This window comes from Pristiophorus japonicus, chromosome 8, assembly GCF_044704955.1.
Source record: "Pristiophorus japonicus isolate sPriJap1 chromosome 8, sPriJap1.hap1, whole genome shotgun sequence".
Lineage (NCBI taxonomy): Eukaryota > Metazoa > Chordata > Chondrichthyes > Pristiophoridae > Pristiophorus > Pristiophorus japonicus.
In genome coordinates this window covers 69,996,081-70,015,439 of record NC_091984.1, presented here as the reverse complement: position 1 = coordinate 70,015,439, position 19,359 = coordinate 69,996,081, and positions in this window count along the sequence as shown.

Genomic DNA, 19,359 nt, shown 5'->3' with positions numbered 1-19,359 from the left:
CCAGTCTCTCTCTCTCTATTCCCCCCCCCCCCAGTCTCTTTCTCTCTCCCTCCCCACACCCCCTCCCCACCCTATGCGTGAGCCTGGATAGTGAACATTAATGAACATTGGAGCTGAGCCCGATACCTGTCCATTCGCAATCTCCATACAAGCTCACTTTCAAAGGTGAAGTCACCGGATTGCGATCAGCAGTGGGAACTCTGACTGATTTCTCCCCTTGTAGCACAGGACACTGGCACCAATTGCAGCACCCCTACTGGTTTGCTTGTTTCAGCACTGTACCAGAAGGTGTCACAGGATTTGAATAACCATTCACAGCTTTAGTGGCTTGTTAGTATAGCTGCTTTCTACCCAAATCAAAGATGGAAGCTTTTAACTCAGCTAAAATCAGAGAGTTAGCATTTTATCATTGTATAATGAAACATAAAAAGGCATTAAATAAATGAAGAGACCACCAGGTGAGTCTGATTGACAGGTGATAGCCAAGCTTCTGTACTTTGAATCACTTTAAGCCTTGGAATGTATGGTTCAGTCTCAGGAAATAACTTATATTTACACATCAATATCATCGAGCAAGAACACATAGCCTGTTTTCACAAAAAAATAATACTAATGAAAAAGATGTTATCAGAATTTAAGATGCATTGACATCCGCAATTGTGACCTAATCCAGAGAGATTTGGAGAACGGTAACATTCTTGCAAGCCTTTCATTATCTCACCAGCAGTACAGAGGATAAAAGGTGGGTGGGATTGCATTGCAAGACTGTAACACAATCGAGGAGTTTGCAGGTCATAAAGCATGAGAGCAAAGCCCAAGTAGTAGAGCCCCTAAGATTCTGTTACAAGAGGTCTCACACTTGGCCATTTAAATAGCCATTTTGATGCTGCCTTGATATTTAGATTTGGAGTGCTGAACAGTACTATAACAGAACCAGATAAATGTGTAACTTTTATGTTATTTACTTAATAAATAACACAATTATAATTTAATACAAAAAGTCCTTGAATGATTAAAATGATTGATTTTACATTGTGTTCCAAATAACAGAGGTCAGTCGGAGTTGCAAAGTCTGGAGCCCCAATGAGTCTAATTACCCTTTGATAGTTTACTTGCATTACCAGAACTGAGAATCATAATTAACTGGAACATTCTGGCTGAAGATTTTCTCCGTGCACCATGTAATAAGTAATGGTAAACCCATTTATGAAAAATGTTACCACAACGCATAGGAGGAACTGTTTCCCCTCCACCACCGTATTTAATAACTAAGCAGTATTTTTTAAGAATGGCCGGTAATAATTTTTACAGGAGTTTCTTGTAGTTGAGGGGTCAAGAGAAAGGAGCTTTAGATTCAATTAAATTTACAACAGAGTTCAGGAGAAACTTCTTTACAAAGAGAGTTGTGAGGCTGTGGAATTTACTTCCAGTATTAGTGATTGGTGCAGAATCACTTGTCAATATTCAACATCAGGTGGATGAAGGAAAAAGAGTTGAAGGGATATGGGAACAGGGTGGGGTAATGTGAGTGGAACAATTGGTTGGTGTGCAGGATAAACACCAACACAGACTGGTTGAGCTGAACGGCCTGTTTCATGCTGTGAGTTCAACGTATTGCGATAAGAGTTAAGTGCCCATCTATTTTTCCAAATCATTTTCTTGATTTTCTTATTCAGATTTCTTTGTATTAAACACCAAGTGGGTATGAGGGCAGCAGGTGAAATGCTTCACGAGATCTACCATTCTGAGCCAGCATTAGGCAGTGAGTAGAGCCTGCTAATGGTTTGCTCTTTGGTTTCTCCCTGTAGCTTCCACACAACACCTCTGCAGAATATAAGATCAAGAACTCAGCAAAGTGCTGACTCTGGGCAGAAAGCCATTCCTCACTGCTCCCTGGCATCATGCATCGAAACACTAAAACACTGTGGCACTGTGCTGTCCAGCAGCTGGTAATATTTATATTGTTCCTAACTTCAGTAAACACCTCATAAAACGCAACTTCCTCCCCTCACTGAGAAAACCTTTACACAAGTCAAACTACTGAAAGTTTAAGTGTAAATATGCGTTTGCAACTTTGTTTTCTCACATGACAACTTCATAATCCAACCATGGTGTGAGCAAGCTGCTTTCTCACAAAGAAGATATTTTTCTCTCTGCTGGCAGAAAGATTTAATAACTCATTTTACTGTTATTTACAGTCCGCAAACAGAATGGTAAATGCCTGTGGTTTTTGGATATTTATAAAATACATCTTTCCACATACTGGGCTTTTTAGCAAAATGTTCATGGTGCATAAATTTGGCCATGCAGCTAAGTGGCCTCCTAAAGCCCCAATATGACAGGCAGGAAGTGCACTCACACTTACAGCTGAAAGTGCACTGCACACCATATCGGTGAAGGGAGAATAAAGGCCTCCAGGGTCCATGCCTGAAGCAGGTGTTAAACCTTTGTATATGCAAATGAGGGGCCTGACACCTGTTTGAGGCCACCACTTCAAAACTGGCTTGCCCTGAGGCAGCCAGGGCCAATGCTGGTTGCATTCAGTAAAACCAGACTTTGGGACCACCTGTGACCTACAAGGTAAGATTTTCACATTTACTTACCTGAATGTGGGCCCCAGATTTACAGAGCGTGGGCCGCCACTCCTAATACCCACCCCTCCCAACGCTTTCACTTAACTGAGGGCTGCTGCTCGGCTTGGTTTCCTTTTCGCCAGCTGGCTGTTCTATTGGTTATAGAATGGGTTCGATACAGTTCCATATAATGAAGCCTGAGGCCCCATATAGATCTAGGGTTGCCAACTCTCCAGGATTGCACTGGAGTCTCCAGGAATTAAACAATAATCTCCTGGACATTGCTGCGAGCAACCCAGGAGACAAGTCATGGGGGCATTAAAAAATTGAACTTTTATTCATTTGCTATGAACACTTGTGTTTATTAACTATAAAAAGATTGGAGATGGGGCACAAAAGGCTGTTTGACTGGATGGGGCGGTTGGAGGTGACAAGTCAAATGATGATGCCTCCAGGAATGCATCCAAGCAGAGTTGGCATCCTATTCAGACCCAAAAATGGGCACGCTCAAATTTCTAGACCCACGTATTATTGCATCCAAAAATATTTCAACAGCCCCTCCAAGTCACGCACCATCCTGACTTGGAAATATATCGCCGTTCCTTCATCGTCGCTGGCTCTAAATCCTGGAACTCCCTCCCTAACAGCACTGTGGGAGTACCTTCAGCACTCAGACTGCAGCGGTTTAAGAAGGTGGCTCAGTACCACCTTCATGGGCAATTGGGGATGTGCAATAAATGCTGGTTTTGCCAGCAATGCCCACATCCCAGGAACAAATTTAAAAAAACTATGCTCACTGACACACTTCTCTTTCTCTGGCAGACGGGAGGCGAACAAGCTGCTGTACAGACCCTGAACCAATTGGAGGAGCCCATCCCGTGCTCAACGTCAGTGGGGGGGGGGGGGGGGGAGCGGGGGCAGTGACGGAGGCTCTGACAACGGACTAAGTTGAAGCTCTTGCTGACAATGACGGTATGGTCACACCTGAACTTTCTTCTCACATCCCACTTCCCCCTCAGACCACAATCTCTTCTCACTTACAAGCTGCTGATGCTGTATGCATGGATACCTTGCTTTCACCCAGAAGAAGAAGACACACCAGCTCAGACACCAGCTCAGAAACTGGCACTGTGTGGAATGTAAAGGGTAGTATAGAGGCAGGATCTGCACATGGTAAGACACCAGTCATGAGCGGGCTGCAGCATGGCCAGGGAGAAAGCATAGCATGGGGATGAGCTCGCTGGAGGGCTCCTTCTCAGCGGTAAAGGTGGAACCGTTGCTTCAGATGTTCTGAATCATAGAATCATAGAAATTTACAGCACAGAAGAAGGCCATTCAGCTCATCATATTTGTGTTGGCCGACAAAGAGCAATCCAGCCTAATCCCATCTTCCAGCTCTTGGTCCGTAGCCTTGTAGATTATGGTACTTCAAGTGCACATCTAGGTACTTTTTAAATGCTATGAGAGTTTCTGTCTCTATCACCCTTTCAGGCAGTGAGTTCCAGACCCCCACCGCCAGGGTGAAAAAAATTCTCCTCAAATCCTCTCTAAACATCCTACCAATGACTTTAAATCTATGAACTCTGGTTATTGACCCCTCTGTTAAGGGAAATAGGTTCTTCCTATCCATTCTATCTCGGCCTCTCATAAGTTTATACACCTCAATGAGATCTCCCCTCAGCCTCCTCTGTTCCAAAGAAAATAACCCCAGCCTATCCAATCTTTCCATATAGGTAAAATTCTCCAGTCCAGGCAACATTCTCGTAAATCTCCTCAGTACCCTCTCTAGTGCAATCACATCTTTCCTGTAATGTGGTGACCAGAACTGCATGCAGTACTCTAACTGCGGCCGAACTAGTATTTTATACAGTTCAAGCATAAACTTCCTGCTCTTTTATTCTATGCCTCGGCTAATAAAGGCAAGTATCCCGTATGCCTTCTTAACCATCTTATCTGCCTGTCCTGCTACCTTCAGGGATCTGTGGACATGCACTGCAAGGTCCCTCTGTTCCTCCACACTTCTCAGTGTCATACCATTTAATGTGTATTCCTTGGCCTTGTAGCCCTCCCCAAAGGCATTACCTCACACTTCTCCTGATTGAATTCCATTTGCCACTGTTCTGCCTACCTGACCAGTCCATTGATATATTCTTGCAATCTACAGCTTTCATCTTCATTATCAACCACACGGCCAATTTTTGTATCTTGTGCAAGCTTCTTAATCATATCCCTACATTAAAGTCTAAATCATTGACATATACCACAAAAAGCACTTGGATATGCACTTGAAGTGCCTTACCTATAAGGCTACAGACCAAGAGCTGGAAAGTGTGATTACCTAGATAGCTCTTTTTCGGCCGACACAGACACGATGGAAAATATGATCCTGAGAGTAGAAAAATCAAAGTGCATCACACTGGGCCAGTCCACTACATCTTCATGTAGCTCAATTAAGAGTGCTGTAAGCAAATACCTAGGAGCAATTTGGTTGACCAAAAACTGGAGAAAAAATACATAAATATTAAAGAAAAGTGAGAAACAGTTCCTTATGCTGTGTTGCCCAGACTATGGGGTTAATTTTTACTTTGTGTGATAGTGTAAAACAAGTGAGGTAATGCATTTGGGGAGGGCAAACAAGGCAATGGAATTCACAATAAATGGTAGGATACTGAGAAGTGTAGCGGAACAGAGAGACCTTGGAGTCCATGTCCACAGATCCTTGAAGAGAGGTAGATAAGTCAGTTAAGAATGCACATAGGATACTTTCCTTTATTAATCGAGGCATAGAATAAAAGAGCAGGGAGGATATGCTTGAACTTTACAAAATACTAGTTAACAACAGGTGACAGCCCATTTTATATATCTCACAATTTTTATTTCCTTTGACTTCAATAGAAACAAAAATCGGGAGAGATGTAAATTGAGCTGCCGATTTTGGTATCACCCGTTTTACACTATCGCACAAAGTCTAAATTACCTTCCGTATGTCTGGGAAAGGTACTGATGACATCATTATACAGAAGAAGGGAGGGACAAGCCAGTCAGTAAATCAATCTACTTGATCTCGATTCACTTTCTAATGGGGCCTCAGCCGTGAGATTGGCAGAGATCAGGCAGGAATGATCCAGGAACCAAAGCCACTAGAAAAAGTAACATACAAAAATTGGTAAATAAGTAAAGGGCTTCTAAAAAATAATAAAAATTCTACATAACATTTCACTTAAAAAAATGAAGAATGGGTTAATAAATATATTTTGAAAGTATAAGTTTTAGATTTATTATGCACCTGGCAATGGAAATGGGCCCATGTTTTTGAACTGATACCAATCTCCCTTAGGGCAGTCCTAGGTTAGGATGTATACTGTTCCAGTAATTTGTGAGATAAAGTGATTTCCAACACCTAAAGACTTGTCTTTTTCTGTTTGGCCTATTTCCTGTAGGATATGTTTCATGTTTGCCTGTAGTTATAATGATAACATGATCCAAATAATGTGATTCACATTACCTGTACATTACGCTCAAACCTTGCAAGGTAATATGCATCTTGCCATTGCCTAGCCTCAGTTTTCTCTGCTTTTGTACCATTTACCTCAACACAGAAAACAATCTAAATTAGCAAATTGAAACGTTACCATTTTTATGTTACAGTCAATTCATTTTATAAATGGGTTAATTTTCTTTCTCTCCAAAATGTTATAAAATAATGAATGTAGAGATAAATTGCAGATGTCCATGGAGCCCACTGAGTTAGCTTGAGGCCAGCGTGCCTATGAATGGCACATTTATGAATATACCTACAAGGCTGGACTCAGTGAGAGAGATTCTGCATTTCATTCTCTGACTAGCTATTATTCCAACTGAAATCATCTAACTCAGCTAAAACCTAAGTATGGAACCAGGAACTTTCCTGTTCTATATTGCTGAGTTCCACACTTGGCAATGTACTTACCAATTAGCCCATTGGGGAGCCTCTTTTTCTTTAATAATGTCCTTTTTGCTATCTCTGCACATTTCAATTAGTCTGACAGCAGCAGAGTTAACAAGATGGAAAACAGGAATCAAAGAACTCCATTTGAAAAGGTTTAAAATTATTTTTTTGGGAAGACAAGAAAAGAATCTTAACCTTAATATAATCTTGAAATATGTCCCTTCAGGCTTTGAATAAAATACACCCAACAGAAACCAGCAATCAGCAAGTTCTTATTTTTATTGCAAGTAAAAAGGTTTCGTTGAAAATGTATCAGGTTTCAAGGATCAATCAACAGCAGGTCAAAGAGACTGGTAAAAAGCTCATGTTGGAACATAAGGGAAATCAGCCAACAAAACAGTGCCAAAACTACTGAAAATTCAAACCTTCAGGAGGGTCTCTTGCCTTACTAGTAAAATTCATTATTTAAAAAAAGGGTTGTGTGTTAAGAAATGTCTCAAATTCCATGAAGTGCGGAAAGTCTTTAGTTTTACACAAAACTATAAAAACAAACTCCGAAGACACAAGCTGAGGCTTCAGCCATCTCATGTTGAGTTTTGACCGCACAGAATGAATAACCTGGGTTCCCTTTCATTTCAAATTTCTACTACATTAATCTTGGAACACTGTCCACAGTGAATGTTCTGAATGGGACACAGTTTGTTAAACTTCTGTCTGAAAGCCAGCCAATGTGAGTAATAAGGGGTTGATATTATATATTAGTAATTTAGTCCAGTATCCATATCACTTCTATTGTAACCTGATCAGACCTTTCCTTTATATCACACTTTTCCCTGTATTTTTGGCCTTTTGTTCCTGTATATTTTTCAGTGTTTACAAAACTGCGGAAACACCTAAAAAAAGCATATAATGACATGATTACCATTTTATGTGTTATTACTTGTCTGGATAGGGGAATTTGTTAAATCTAGTGCTGTGGTATATTTAGCATATACAGTTATATTGTTCTTTCTGATCTCAGTATTTTACGATGCTCTTCCTCTCCTTTTTCTCTCTCTATCATTCTTCTCTTTCCTTTATTGTTCTTTTTCACTGCCATTTATCCTTTCTTTCCACTATCCTCCTTTTTTGATTTCATTTTTCTTACACTTTTTCCTTTGTTTTTGATGCGTTCACAATAAAGGATGAAACTAGTACTGTGTACAATGAGCAAGTGTGACCTTAGCTCCTTTAATAAGACCCCAGAGTGCAGGTACCTCGTGGGTGACCTGCTTATATACCGTGCTCCTAAGGGATGCTGGGATCCCTAGGGACTCCAACAGGTAGGCCCTCTGGTGGTAGTGTAATATAGGTTGCAAGGGGTTAAATATATAACATCACTTCTCCATAAAGTCAACAGTACACTTATTTACAAGGTGAGACGATCTGGGGCTTTTCGCCCCCTTGTCGATTGTCTCGGTACAAATGTGAGTGTGGGTGAGTTGATTGGTTCTTCACTGGGTTGCTGGACAGCCAGCCTTGCCAGGCTGCTGGGGATGGTGAGTTCGGCTTCGTGGACAACCATGATGTTAGTTGCCACTTGTGAGTGTGTTGGAGGGTCAAAATTGGTGGTGTCTTCTTCAGGTTGTTCGTAGCTGTTGGTGAACCGCAATTTGATTTGGTCCAAATGTTTTCTGCACGTTAGTCCATTGGCCAATTTGACCTGAAACACCCTACTCCCCTCTTTGGCTGTGACCATGCCAGCGAGCCATTTGGGACCATGTCCATAATTGAGTACAAACACAGGGTCCTTGACCTCAATATCGCATGACAAGTTTGCGCGGTCATGGTAAACACTTTGTTGATGCCGCCTGCCCTCCACGTGATCATGGAGAACAGGGTGGACAAGAGAGAGCCTTGTTTTGAGTGCCCTTTTCATGAGCAGCTCAGCTGGGGGAACCCTGGTGAGTGAGTGGGGTCTGGTGCGGTAGCTGAGCAGCACTCGGGATAGTCAGGTCTGCAGGGAGCCTTCCGACACGCATTTCAAGCTTTGTTTGATGGTCTGAACGGCCCGTTCTGCCTGGCCGTTGGATGCAGGCTTGAACGGGGCAGATGTGACGTGTTTGATCCCATAGTGGGTCATGAATTCCTTGAAATATAGAAACATAGAAACATAGAAAATAGGTGCAGGAGTAGGCCATTCGGTCCTTCGAGCTGCACCACCATTCAATAAGTTCATGGCTGATCATTCCATCAGTACCCCTTTCCTGCTTTCTCTCCATACCCCTTGATCCCCTTAGCCGTAAGGGCCATGTCTAACTCCCTCTTGAATTTATCCAATGAACTAGCATCAACAACTCTCTGCGGCAGGGAATTCCACAGGTTAACAACTCTCTGAGTGAAGAAGGTTCTCCTCATCTCAGTCCTAAATGCTTACCCCTTATCCTAAGACTGTGTCCCCTGGTTCTGGACTTCCCCAACATCGGGAACATTCTACCCGCATCTAACCTGTCCCGTCCTGTCAGAATCTTATATGTTTCTATGAGATCCCCTCTCATCCTTCTAAACTCCAATGTATAAAGGCCCAGTTGATCCAGTCTCTCCACATATGTCAGTCCTGCCATCCCGGGAATCAGTCAGGTGAACCTTCGCTGCACTCCCTCAATAGCAAGAATGTCCTTCCTCAGATTAGGAGACCAAAACTGAACACAGTATTCCAGGTGAGGCCTCACCAAGGACCTGTACAACTGCAGTAAGATCTCCCTGCTCCTATACTCAAATCCCCTAGCTATGAAGGCCAACATACCATTTGCCTTCTTCACCGCCTGCTCTACCTGCATGCCAACTCTCAATGATTGATGAACCATGACACCCAGGTCTCGTTGCACCTCCCCTTTTTCTAATCCGCCGCCATTCAGATAATATTCTGTCTTCGCGTTTTTGCCCCCAAAGTGGATAACCTCACATTTATCCACATTATACTGCATCTGCCATGCATTTGCCCACTCACCTAACCTGTTCAAGTCACCCTGCAGCCTCCAAGCAACCCCCTCACAGCTCACACTGCCACCCAGTTTAGTGCCATCTGCAAACTTGGAGATATTATACTCAATTACTTCATCCAAATCATTGATGTATATTGTAAATAGCTGGGGTCCCAGCACTGAGCCCTGCGGCACTCCACTAGTCACTGCCTGCCATTTTGAAAAGGACCCGTTTATCCCGACTCTCTGCTTCCTGTCTGCCAACCAGTTCTCTATCCACGTCAGTATATTACCTCCAATACCATGTGCTTTGATTTTGCACACCAATCTCTTGTGTGGGACCTTGTCAAAAGCCTTTTGAAAGTCCAAATGCACCACATCCACTGGTTCTCTCTTGTCCACTCTACTAGTTACATCCACAAAAAATTCCAGAAGATTTGTCAAGCATGATTTCTCCTTCACAAATCTATGCTGACTTGGACCGATCCTGTCACTGCTTTCCAAATGCGCTGCTATTTCATCTTTAATAATTGATTCCAACATTTTCCCCACTACTGATGTCAGGCTAACCAGTCTATAATTACCCGCTTTCTCTCTCCCTCCCTTTTTAAAAAGTGGTGTTACATTAGCAACCCTCCAGTCCATAGGAACTGATCCCGAGTCGATAGACTGTTGGAAAATGATCACCAATGCATCCACTATTTCTAGGGCCACTTCCTTAAATACTCTGGGATGTAGACTATCAGGCCCCGGGGATTTATCAGCCTTCAATCCCATCAATTTCCCTAACACAATTTCCAGCCTAATAAGGATATCCTTCAGTTCCTGATTCTCACTAGACCCTCGGTCCCCTAGTACTTCCAGAAGGTTATTTGCATCTTCCTTTGTGAAGACAGAACCAAAGTATTTGTTCAATTGGTCTGCCATTTCTTTGTTCCCCATTATAAATTCACCTGAATCCGACTGCAAAGGACCTACATTTATCTTTACTAATCTTTTTCTCTTCACATATCTATTGAAGCTTTTGCAGTCAGTTTTTATGTTCCCGGCAAGCTTCTTCTATTTTCCCCCTCTTAATTAAACCCTTTGTCCTCCTCTGCTGAATTCTAAATTTCTCCCAGTCCTCAGGTTTGTTGCTTTTTCTGGCCAATTTATATGCCTCTTCCTTGGATTTAACACTATCCTTAATTTCCCTTGTTAGCCACGGTTGAGCCACCTTCCCCGTTTTATTTTTACTCCAGACAGGGATGTACAATTGCTGAAGTTCATCCATGTGATCTTTAAATGTTTGCCATTGCCTATCCACCGTCAACTCTTTTAGTATCATTTGCCAGTCTATTCTAGCCAATTCATGCCTCAAACCATCAAAGTTACCTTTCCTTAAGTTCAGGACCCTAGTTTCTGAATTAACTGTGTCACTCTCCATCTTAATAAAGAATTCTACCATATTATGGTCACTCTTCCCCAAGGGGCCTCGCACAACAAGATTGCTAATTAGTCATTTCTCATTGCACATCACCCAGTCCAGGATGGCCAACTCCCTAGTTGGTGCATCGACATATTGGTCTGGAAAACCATCCCTAATACACTCCAGGAAATCCTCCTCCAGCACATTGCTACCAGTTTGGTTAGCCCAATCAATATGTAGATTAAAGTCGCCCATGATAACTGCTGTACCTTTATTGCATACATCCCTAATTTCTTGTTTGATGCTGTCCCCAACCTCACTACTACTGTTTGGTGTTCTGTACACAACTCCCACTAGCGTTTCTGCCCTTTGGTATTCCGTAGCTCCACCCATACCGATTCCACATCATCCAAGCTAATGTCCTTTCTTACTATTGCATTAATTTCCTCTTTAACCAGCAATGCCACCCCACCTCCTTTTCCTTTCTGTCTATCCTTCCTAAATGTTGAATACCCCTGGATGTTGAGTTCCCAGCCTTGGTCACCCTGGAGCCATGTCTCCGTGATGCCAATTACATCACACCCGTTAACTGCTATCTGCGCAGTAATTCATTTACCTTATTCCGAATACTCCTCGCATTGAGGCACAGCACCTTCAGGCTTGTCTTTCTAACACACTTTGCCCTTTTAGAATTTTGGTGTAATGTGGCCTTTTTTGCTTTTTGCGTTAGGTTTCTCCGCCCTCCACTTTTACTTTTCTTCTTTCTATCTATTGCTTCTGCCCCCATTCTACTTCTCTCTGTCTCCCTGCATAGGTTCCATCCCCCTGCCATATAAGTTTAACTCCTCCCCAACAGCACTAGCAAACACTCCCGCGAGGACATTGGTTCTGGTCCTGCCTAGGTGCAGACCATCCGGTTTGTACTGGTCCCACCTCCCCCAGAACTGGTTCCAATGTCCCAGGAATTTGAATCCCTCCCTTGTGCACCACTCCTCAAGCCACGTATTCATCTGAGCTTTCCTGCGATTCATACTCTGACTAACACGTGGCACTGGTAGCAATCCTGAGATTACTACATTTGAGGTTCTACTTTTTAATTTAGCTCCTAGCTCCCTAAATTCGTCTTGTAGGACCTCATTCCGTTTTTTACCTATATTGTTGGTACCTATATGCACCACGACAACTGGCTGTTCACCCTCCCTTTTCAGAATGCCTTGCACCCACTCCAAGGCATCCTTGACCCTTGCACCAGGGAGGCAACATACCATCCTGGAGTCTCGGTTGCGGCCGCAGAAACGTCTATCTATTCCCCTTACAATTGAATCCCTTATCACTATCGCTCTCCCACTCATTTTCCTGCCCTCCTGTGCAGTAGAGCCAGCCACGGTGCCATGAACTTGGCTGCTGCTGCCCTCCCCTGATGAGTCATCCCCCTCAACAGTACCCAAACGGTGTATCTGTTTTGCAGGGGGATGTCCGCAGGGGACCCCTGCACTACCTTCCTTGCACTGCTCTTCCTGTTGGTCATCCATTCCCTACCTGGCTGTGTATCCTTTACCTGCGGTAAGACCAACTCACTAAATGTGCTATTCATGTCATTCTCAGCATCGTGGATGCTCCAGAGTGAATCCACCCGCAGCTCCAGTGCCACAATGCGGTCCGTCAGGAGCTGCAGGCGGATGTGCTTCCCGCATACGTAGACGTCAGGGTCACCGGAAGCGTCCTTGACTTCCCACTTAGTACAGGAGGAGCATAACACGTATCCGAGCTGTCCTGCCATGACTTAATCCGTAGATAAACTTAAATTGGCAACAACAATGCTAAAGGTTACTTACTGATATAGAAAAGAAAAAGAAAAACTACTTACCAATCACCAACCAATCACTTACCCCCTTGGCTGTGACATCACCTTTCGATTTCTTTCTACTTCTTTTCTGTCTCCTCGCTGCAGCTGCACCGGTAGGCCTCTTGTAGGCCTCACCAGCGTCCCGCTCCGCCTCCTCGACGTTGCCGCTGCTCCCTCCGACTGCTGGGCCTCTTGAATTCAGCACTGGTGAAACACGGCCCATTGTCGCTGACTAGGACATCAGACAGGCTGTGCGTGGCAAACGTGGCTCGTAGGCTTTCAATAGTGGCCGTGGACGTGCTTACAGACATTATTGCATATTCAATCCATTTTGAGTATGCATCCACGACGACCAAGAACATTTTGCCTAGAAATGAGCCCGCATAGTCCACATGGATCCTCGACCAAGGTGTGGAGGGCCGCGACCACAAACTTAGCGATGCCTCTCTGGGTGCATTGCTCAGCTGATGCACGCATGACTCTAAATCTGAGTCGATGCCGGGCCACCACATGTGGGATCTGGCTATGGCTTTCATCATTACAATGCCTGGGTGGGTGCTGTGCAGTTCACAAATGAACGTATCTCTGCCTTTCTTGGGCAAGACCATGCGATTGCTCCACGACAAACAGTCCGCCTGTAGGGACATGTCGTCTTTGTGCCTGTGGAACGGCTTAATTGCCTCCTGCATCTCCGCTGGGACGCTGGACCAGCTTCCATGGAGGACACAGTTTTTTACCAAGGACAGTAAAGGATCCTGGCTGGTCCAGGTGCTGATCTGGCAGGCTGTAACGGGGGACTTTTCCTTTTCGAATGCATCCATTACCATGAGCAAGTACGCAGACTGTGCCATTTCCACCCCGGTGGTGAGCAATGGCAGCCGACTGAGAGCATCAGCGCAGTTCTCTGTGCCTGGTCTGTGGTGGATTACATAGTTGTATGCCGACAGCTGCCCATCTTTGGATGCGGGGAGAAGCATTGGTGTTAATCCCTTTGCTCTCAGAGAACAGCGATATGAGCGACTTGTGGTCGGTTTCAAGCTCAAACTTGAGGCCAAATAAGTACTGGTGCATTTTCTTTACCCCGTAAACACATGACAGAGCCTCTTTTTCAATCATGCTGTCGGCCTTGAACAAACTCCTGGACACATAAGCAACCGGTTGCAAAATCCCCGATTCGTTAGCCTGTTGTAACACACACCCAACCCCATATGACGACGCATCGCAAGCTAGCACTAATCATTTACAAGGATTATGCAGGACAAGCAGTTTTTTAGAACACAACAGATTCCTGGTTTTCTTAAAGGCAGCTTCTTGTGAATTCCCCCAGATCCTGTCATCTCCCTTGCGCAGTAGCACATGTAGGGGTTCTAGCAGGGTGCTTAACCCAGGTAGGAAATTACCAAAATAGTTAAGGAGTCCCAGGAACGACCGCAGCTCCATCACGTTCTGTGGTCTCGGCGCGTTCTTGATGGCCTCCATCTTGGCATCGGTGGGTCTGATGCCCTCTGCTGCGATTTTTCTTCTCAACCTCCTGCACCAGGAAAACACACTTCGAGCGTTTCAACCTGAGTCCCACGTGATCCAACCGACTAAGAACCTCTTCCAGATTCTTCAAGTGCTCAATGGTGTCCCGACCTGTAACCAGTATGTTGTCCTGGAAAACCACAGTGCGAGGAACCGACTTTAGCAGGCTTTCCCTGTTCCGTTAGAAGATTGCCGCGGCCGACCGAATCCCGAATGGGCATCTGTTATAGATGAACAGACCTTTGTGCGTGTTGATGCAGGTGAGGTCTTTCGAAGACTCCTCTAGCTCTTGCGTCATATCGGCCGAGGTCAGGTCCAACTTGCTGAATGTCTTCCCTCCAGCAAATAGGTCGTCTACCTTGGGTAACAGGTACTGGTCCTGTAGCGAAAAACGGTTAATCGTTACTTTATAGTCCCCACAAATTCTGACCGTGCCATCCTCTTTAAATACTGGGACAATCGGACTGGCCCACTCATTGAATTCCACCGGCACGATGATGTCTTCTCGCTGCAACCTGTCCAGCTCAATTTCCACTTTCTCACGCATCATATATGGTACCGCCCGTGCCTTGTGGTGGATGGGTCGCGCACCGGGAACCAAATGGACCTGCACTTTCACCCCCAAGAAGCTTCCAATGCCTGGCTCGAACAACGATGGAAACCTGCTCAGAACCTTGGCACATGAGGCGCGTCGACGGACGAAAGCGCTCGTATATCATCCCAGTTCCAGCGGATTTTCCCAGCCAGATTTTGCCAAACAATGAGGGGCACAATCCACAGCGGGAGTTCATGTACTGCTCCATCATAGACTTTGACTTCTGCACTGCCAATTACAGGGATTAGTTCCTTTGTGTAAGCCCTTAGTTTGGTGTGAATGGGGCTGAGCTTGGGCCTGTGTTCCTTGTTGCTCCACTGCCTGTCGAAGGCCTTTTTACTCATTATGGACTGATTCGCACCCATGTCCAGTTCCATAGATACTGGAATTCCGTTCAGTTCAACTTTCAACATTATTGGTGGACATTTCGTGGTAAATGTGTGTACCCCGTACACTTCTACCTCCTCGGTACGAGTCTCCAATTCAGCCTGATCCACAGTGGATCGATTTTTCTCTGCAATGTGGTGGTTTGCAGGGTTTGCAGCTCGTCTGCACATTCGTTGGAGGTGTCCCATTGTTCTGCAACCATTGCACGCATAGTGCTTGAAGCGGCATTGATGGGGTCTGTCATGTATGTAACCTTCATGTAACTGTACCCTTCATGTAACAACACTGCATACTATATACACCTAAGAAATGCACACCTTGACCACAGGAGGTGAACTTGTGGGAGACACTCCTAGCCTGGTCTTTCAGGTATAAAAGGGGAAGCTCCACCCACCTTCATCACTTCTTGGTCCTGTGAATAAAGGTTCAGGTCACAGAGTGAATTTGTCTGCAGAATGTTCCTCATGTGAATTTATAGTAGTGTGCAAGGACACAACATTTGGCGATGAGAAACGGGAATCAACGACTCACGAGAATGGCCACCGGTAGCACAGAGGAACGGTACTGTGTTGGTGAGGACTGGGACGATTTCATTGAGAGGCTCCAGCAGAGCTTTGTCATGAAGGACTGGCTGGGAGAGGCAGCAGCTGACGAGCGAAGGGCGCATCTACTGACCAGCTGTGGATCTAAGACGTACGCGCTGATGAAAGACCTGCTCGCACCCGAGAAGCCGGCGGACAAAACCTTTGAGAAGCTCAGCAAACTGATCGGTGAGCACCTCAAACTGGCGAGCAGTATACACATGGCCCAACACCGGTTCTATACACACCGACGTCAGGAAGAACAGAGCATACCGGACTTTGTTGCGGACCTTCGGCGCTTGGCCAGCCTCTGTAAGTTCACAGATGTCTACAGGGGGGAAATGTTACGGGATTTCTTCATTGAGGGCATTGGGCATGCCGGGATTTTCAGAAAGCTAATTGAGACCAAGGACTTGATGTTGGAAGCGGCGGCGTTGATGGCTCAAACCTTCATGGCGGGGGAGGAGGAAACCAAGATAATATACGCGCGCAACTCTGCTACCAACGTGGTGATGGAGCAGGGAGCTAACATTGTAAACGCAATTCAGAACTCCGCAGGCAGGCAAAGGCAATTCGACACCACCCAGGCAGTAACAGACTCTAGAGTGGGTCATCAACAGAGACAATGGCAGGTTGAATGGACATTTACACCATCACATGGGACAATACGTCCCGGGATGGGGCCATTGACACCCACTAACAGAGTGCTTAAGAGTAATCAAAGAGACAATCAGAGAGGAATGCCAGGTAACAGCTCTTTTGTTCACAACAATCTCAGCTCATGCTGGAGGTTCGGGGGCAGACATGCTGCAAAAACCTGCAGGTTCCATCAAGTCATCTGTAGAAATTGTAACTTCAATGGACATTTAGTCAGAATGTGCAGGAAGCTCGCAGCGAGGCTAATTTACGAGGCAGATGAACCACAAGAGGGGCCTGCAAGGCAGGGTGATGCTTGGGACACAGCAATGGACGCTGAAGTTCAGCAGGTTCATGTGGCAAACATCCACAGCTCATATACCAAAACACCACCTATGATAATGAAAGTCCTAGTAAACGGCATCCCGGTACGCATGGAGCTGGACACAGGGGCCAGCCAGTCACTTATGCGTGTCCAACAATTCGAGAAACTATGGCCACTCAGAGCTAGCAGACCCAAACTAGAACACATTGACACGCAATTACGGACGTACACCAAAGAGATCATCTCAGTGCTAGGCAGTGCAATGTTGGTGGTCACACATAATGGATCAGAGAACCAGCTGCCACTCTGGATTGTCCCAGGAAATGGTCCCGCGCTTTTGGGGAGGAGCTGGCTAGCCGAGATGAACTGGAAATGCGGGGATGTGCACGCCATTTCATCTGTGGAGTGAAGTTCATGCTCACAGGTCCTACAGAAATTTGAGTCACTATTTCAACCTGGTGTCGGGACTTTCAAAGGTACCAAAGTAGTGATACGCATCACCCCGGATGCCAGACCAGTGCACCATAAAGCCAGAGCTGTGCCGTATGTGATGCAGGAGAAAATTGAGAGTGAGTTGGACAGGTTGCTAAGAGAGGGCATAATTTCGCCCATTGAATTCAGCGACTGGGCAAGCCCCATCGTCCCTATCCTAAAAACGAATGGCTCGGTCAGGATCTGTGGCGACTACAAGGCTACTATCAACCGAGTGTCACTACAAGACCAATACCCACTTCTGAGAGTGGAGGATCTTTTTGCCACGCTGGCAGGCGGCAAGCTGTTCACCAAGTTGGACCTCACTTCAGCCTACATGACCCAGGAACTGGCCGAAGAATCCAAGCTACTGACCACCATCACCACGCACAAGAGGCTGTTTGTCTACAACAGGTGTCCATTTGGCATTCGTTCAGCAGCCGCTATCTTTCAAAGGAACATGGAAAGCCTGCTCAAATCCATCCCTGGAACAACCTTATTTCAGGACAACATTCTTATCACGGGTCGAGACACCGAGGAACACCTCCACAACCTGGAGGAGGTGCTACGCCGACTGGACAGGGTAGGCCTGCGACTAAAGAAGTCCAAGTGTGTGTTTTTGGCCCCAGAGGTCGAGTTTTTGGGCAGGGGGGTTACCGCAGACAGGATCTGGCCCACCGAATCCAAAACGAGGGCGATTCGGCGTGCGCCCAGGCCCGTCAACACATCGGAGTTGCGTTCATTTTTGGGACTCTTGAACTATTTCGGGAACTTTCTGCCGAACTTAAGCACTTTGTTGGAGCCGCTACACGTGCTCTTGCAGAAGGGTTGCAATTGGTTTTGGGGGGACTGTCAGAAACAGGCTTTCAATCGGGCACGGAACCTACTTTGTTCGAATAAGCTATTGACCCTGTACAACCTCTGTAAGAAATTGGTTTTGACATGTGATGCATCATCCTATGGGGTTGGGTGCGTGTTGCAGCAGAGTAATGATGAGGGCCAACTCCAACCTGTGGCTTATGCCTCCAGGTCGCTCTCTCAAGCTGAACGGGGATATGGGATGGTTGAAAAGGAAGCACTTGCATGTGTCTACGGGGTGAAAAAGATGCACCAGTACCTTTTTGGCAGAAGGTTCGAGTTAGAAATGGACCACAAGCCCTTAACATCACTGTTGTCAGACAGCAAAGCTGTCAATGCTAATGCGTCAGCTCGCATACAGCGATGGGTTCTCACACTGGCTGCGTATGACTACACCATACGGCACCAGCCAGGCACCGAAAATTGCGCTGACGCGCTCAGCAGGCATCCACTGGCCACCACTGAGGTGGCAGCGGAGCAAAGCGTTGAGATGATCATGGCTGTCGATGCTTTTGACAGCGTGGGCTCCCCCATCACAGCCCGCCAAATCAAAATCTGGACCAACAGAGATCCCCTCCTATCCTTGATTAAGAAATGTGTCCTGACTGGGGATTGGGCGCCCGCACATGGAGCATGCCCTGAGGAGGTCAAACCGTTTCTCAGACGGATGCATGAGCTCTCCATCCAAGCTGACTGCCTACTATGGGGCAGCTGGGTAGTCATGCCCCAGAAGGAAAGGGAAGAATTCATCAGGGAACTCCACAGCGAGCACCCTGGCATCGTACTAACGAAGGTCATTGCCTGGTCACATGTATGGTGGCCAGGAATTGACTCAGACCTGGGACACTGTGTTCGCAGGTGCACGACGTGTGCCCAGCTGGGTAATGCCCCCAGGGAGGCCCCACTCAGCCCGTGGCCCTAGCCCACCAGGCCATGGTCATGTATTCACGGAGATTACGCGGGCCAGTTCATGGAGAAAATGTTCCTCATTGTTGTTGATGCGTACTTGAAATGGATCGAGTGCATCATATTGAATTCGTGCACGACATCCACCACAGTGGAGAGTCTGCGTGCTGTCTTTGCGACCCACGGCTTGCCGGACATCCTGGTTAGCGACAACGGCCCGTGTTTCACTAGCTATGAATTCCGGGAGTTCATGTCGGATATTGGCATCAAACATGTCAGGACAGCACCGTTCAAGCTGGCATCCAATGGCCAGGCGGAACGTGCGGTCCAAATCATAAAACAAGGCATGCTCCAGATT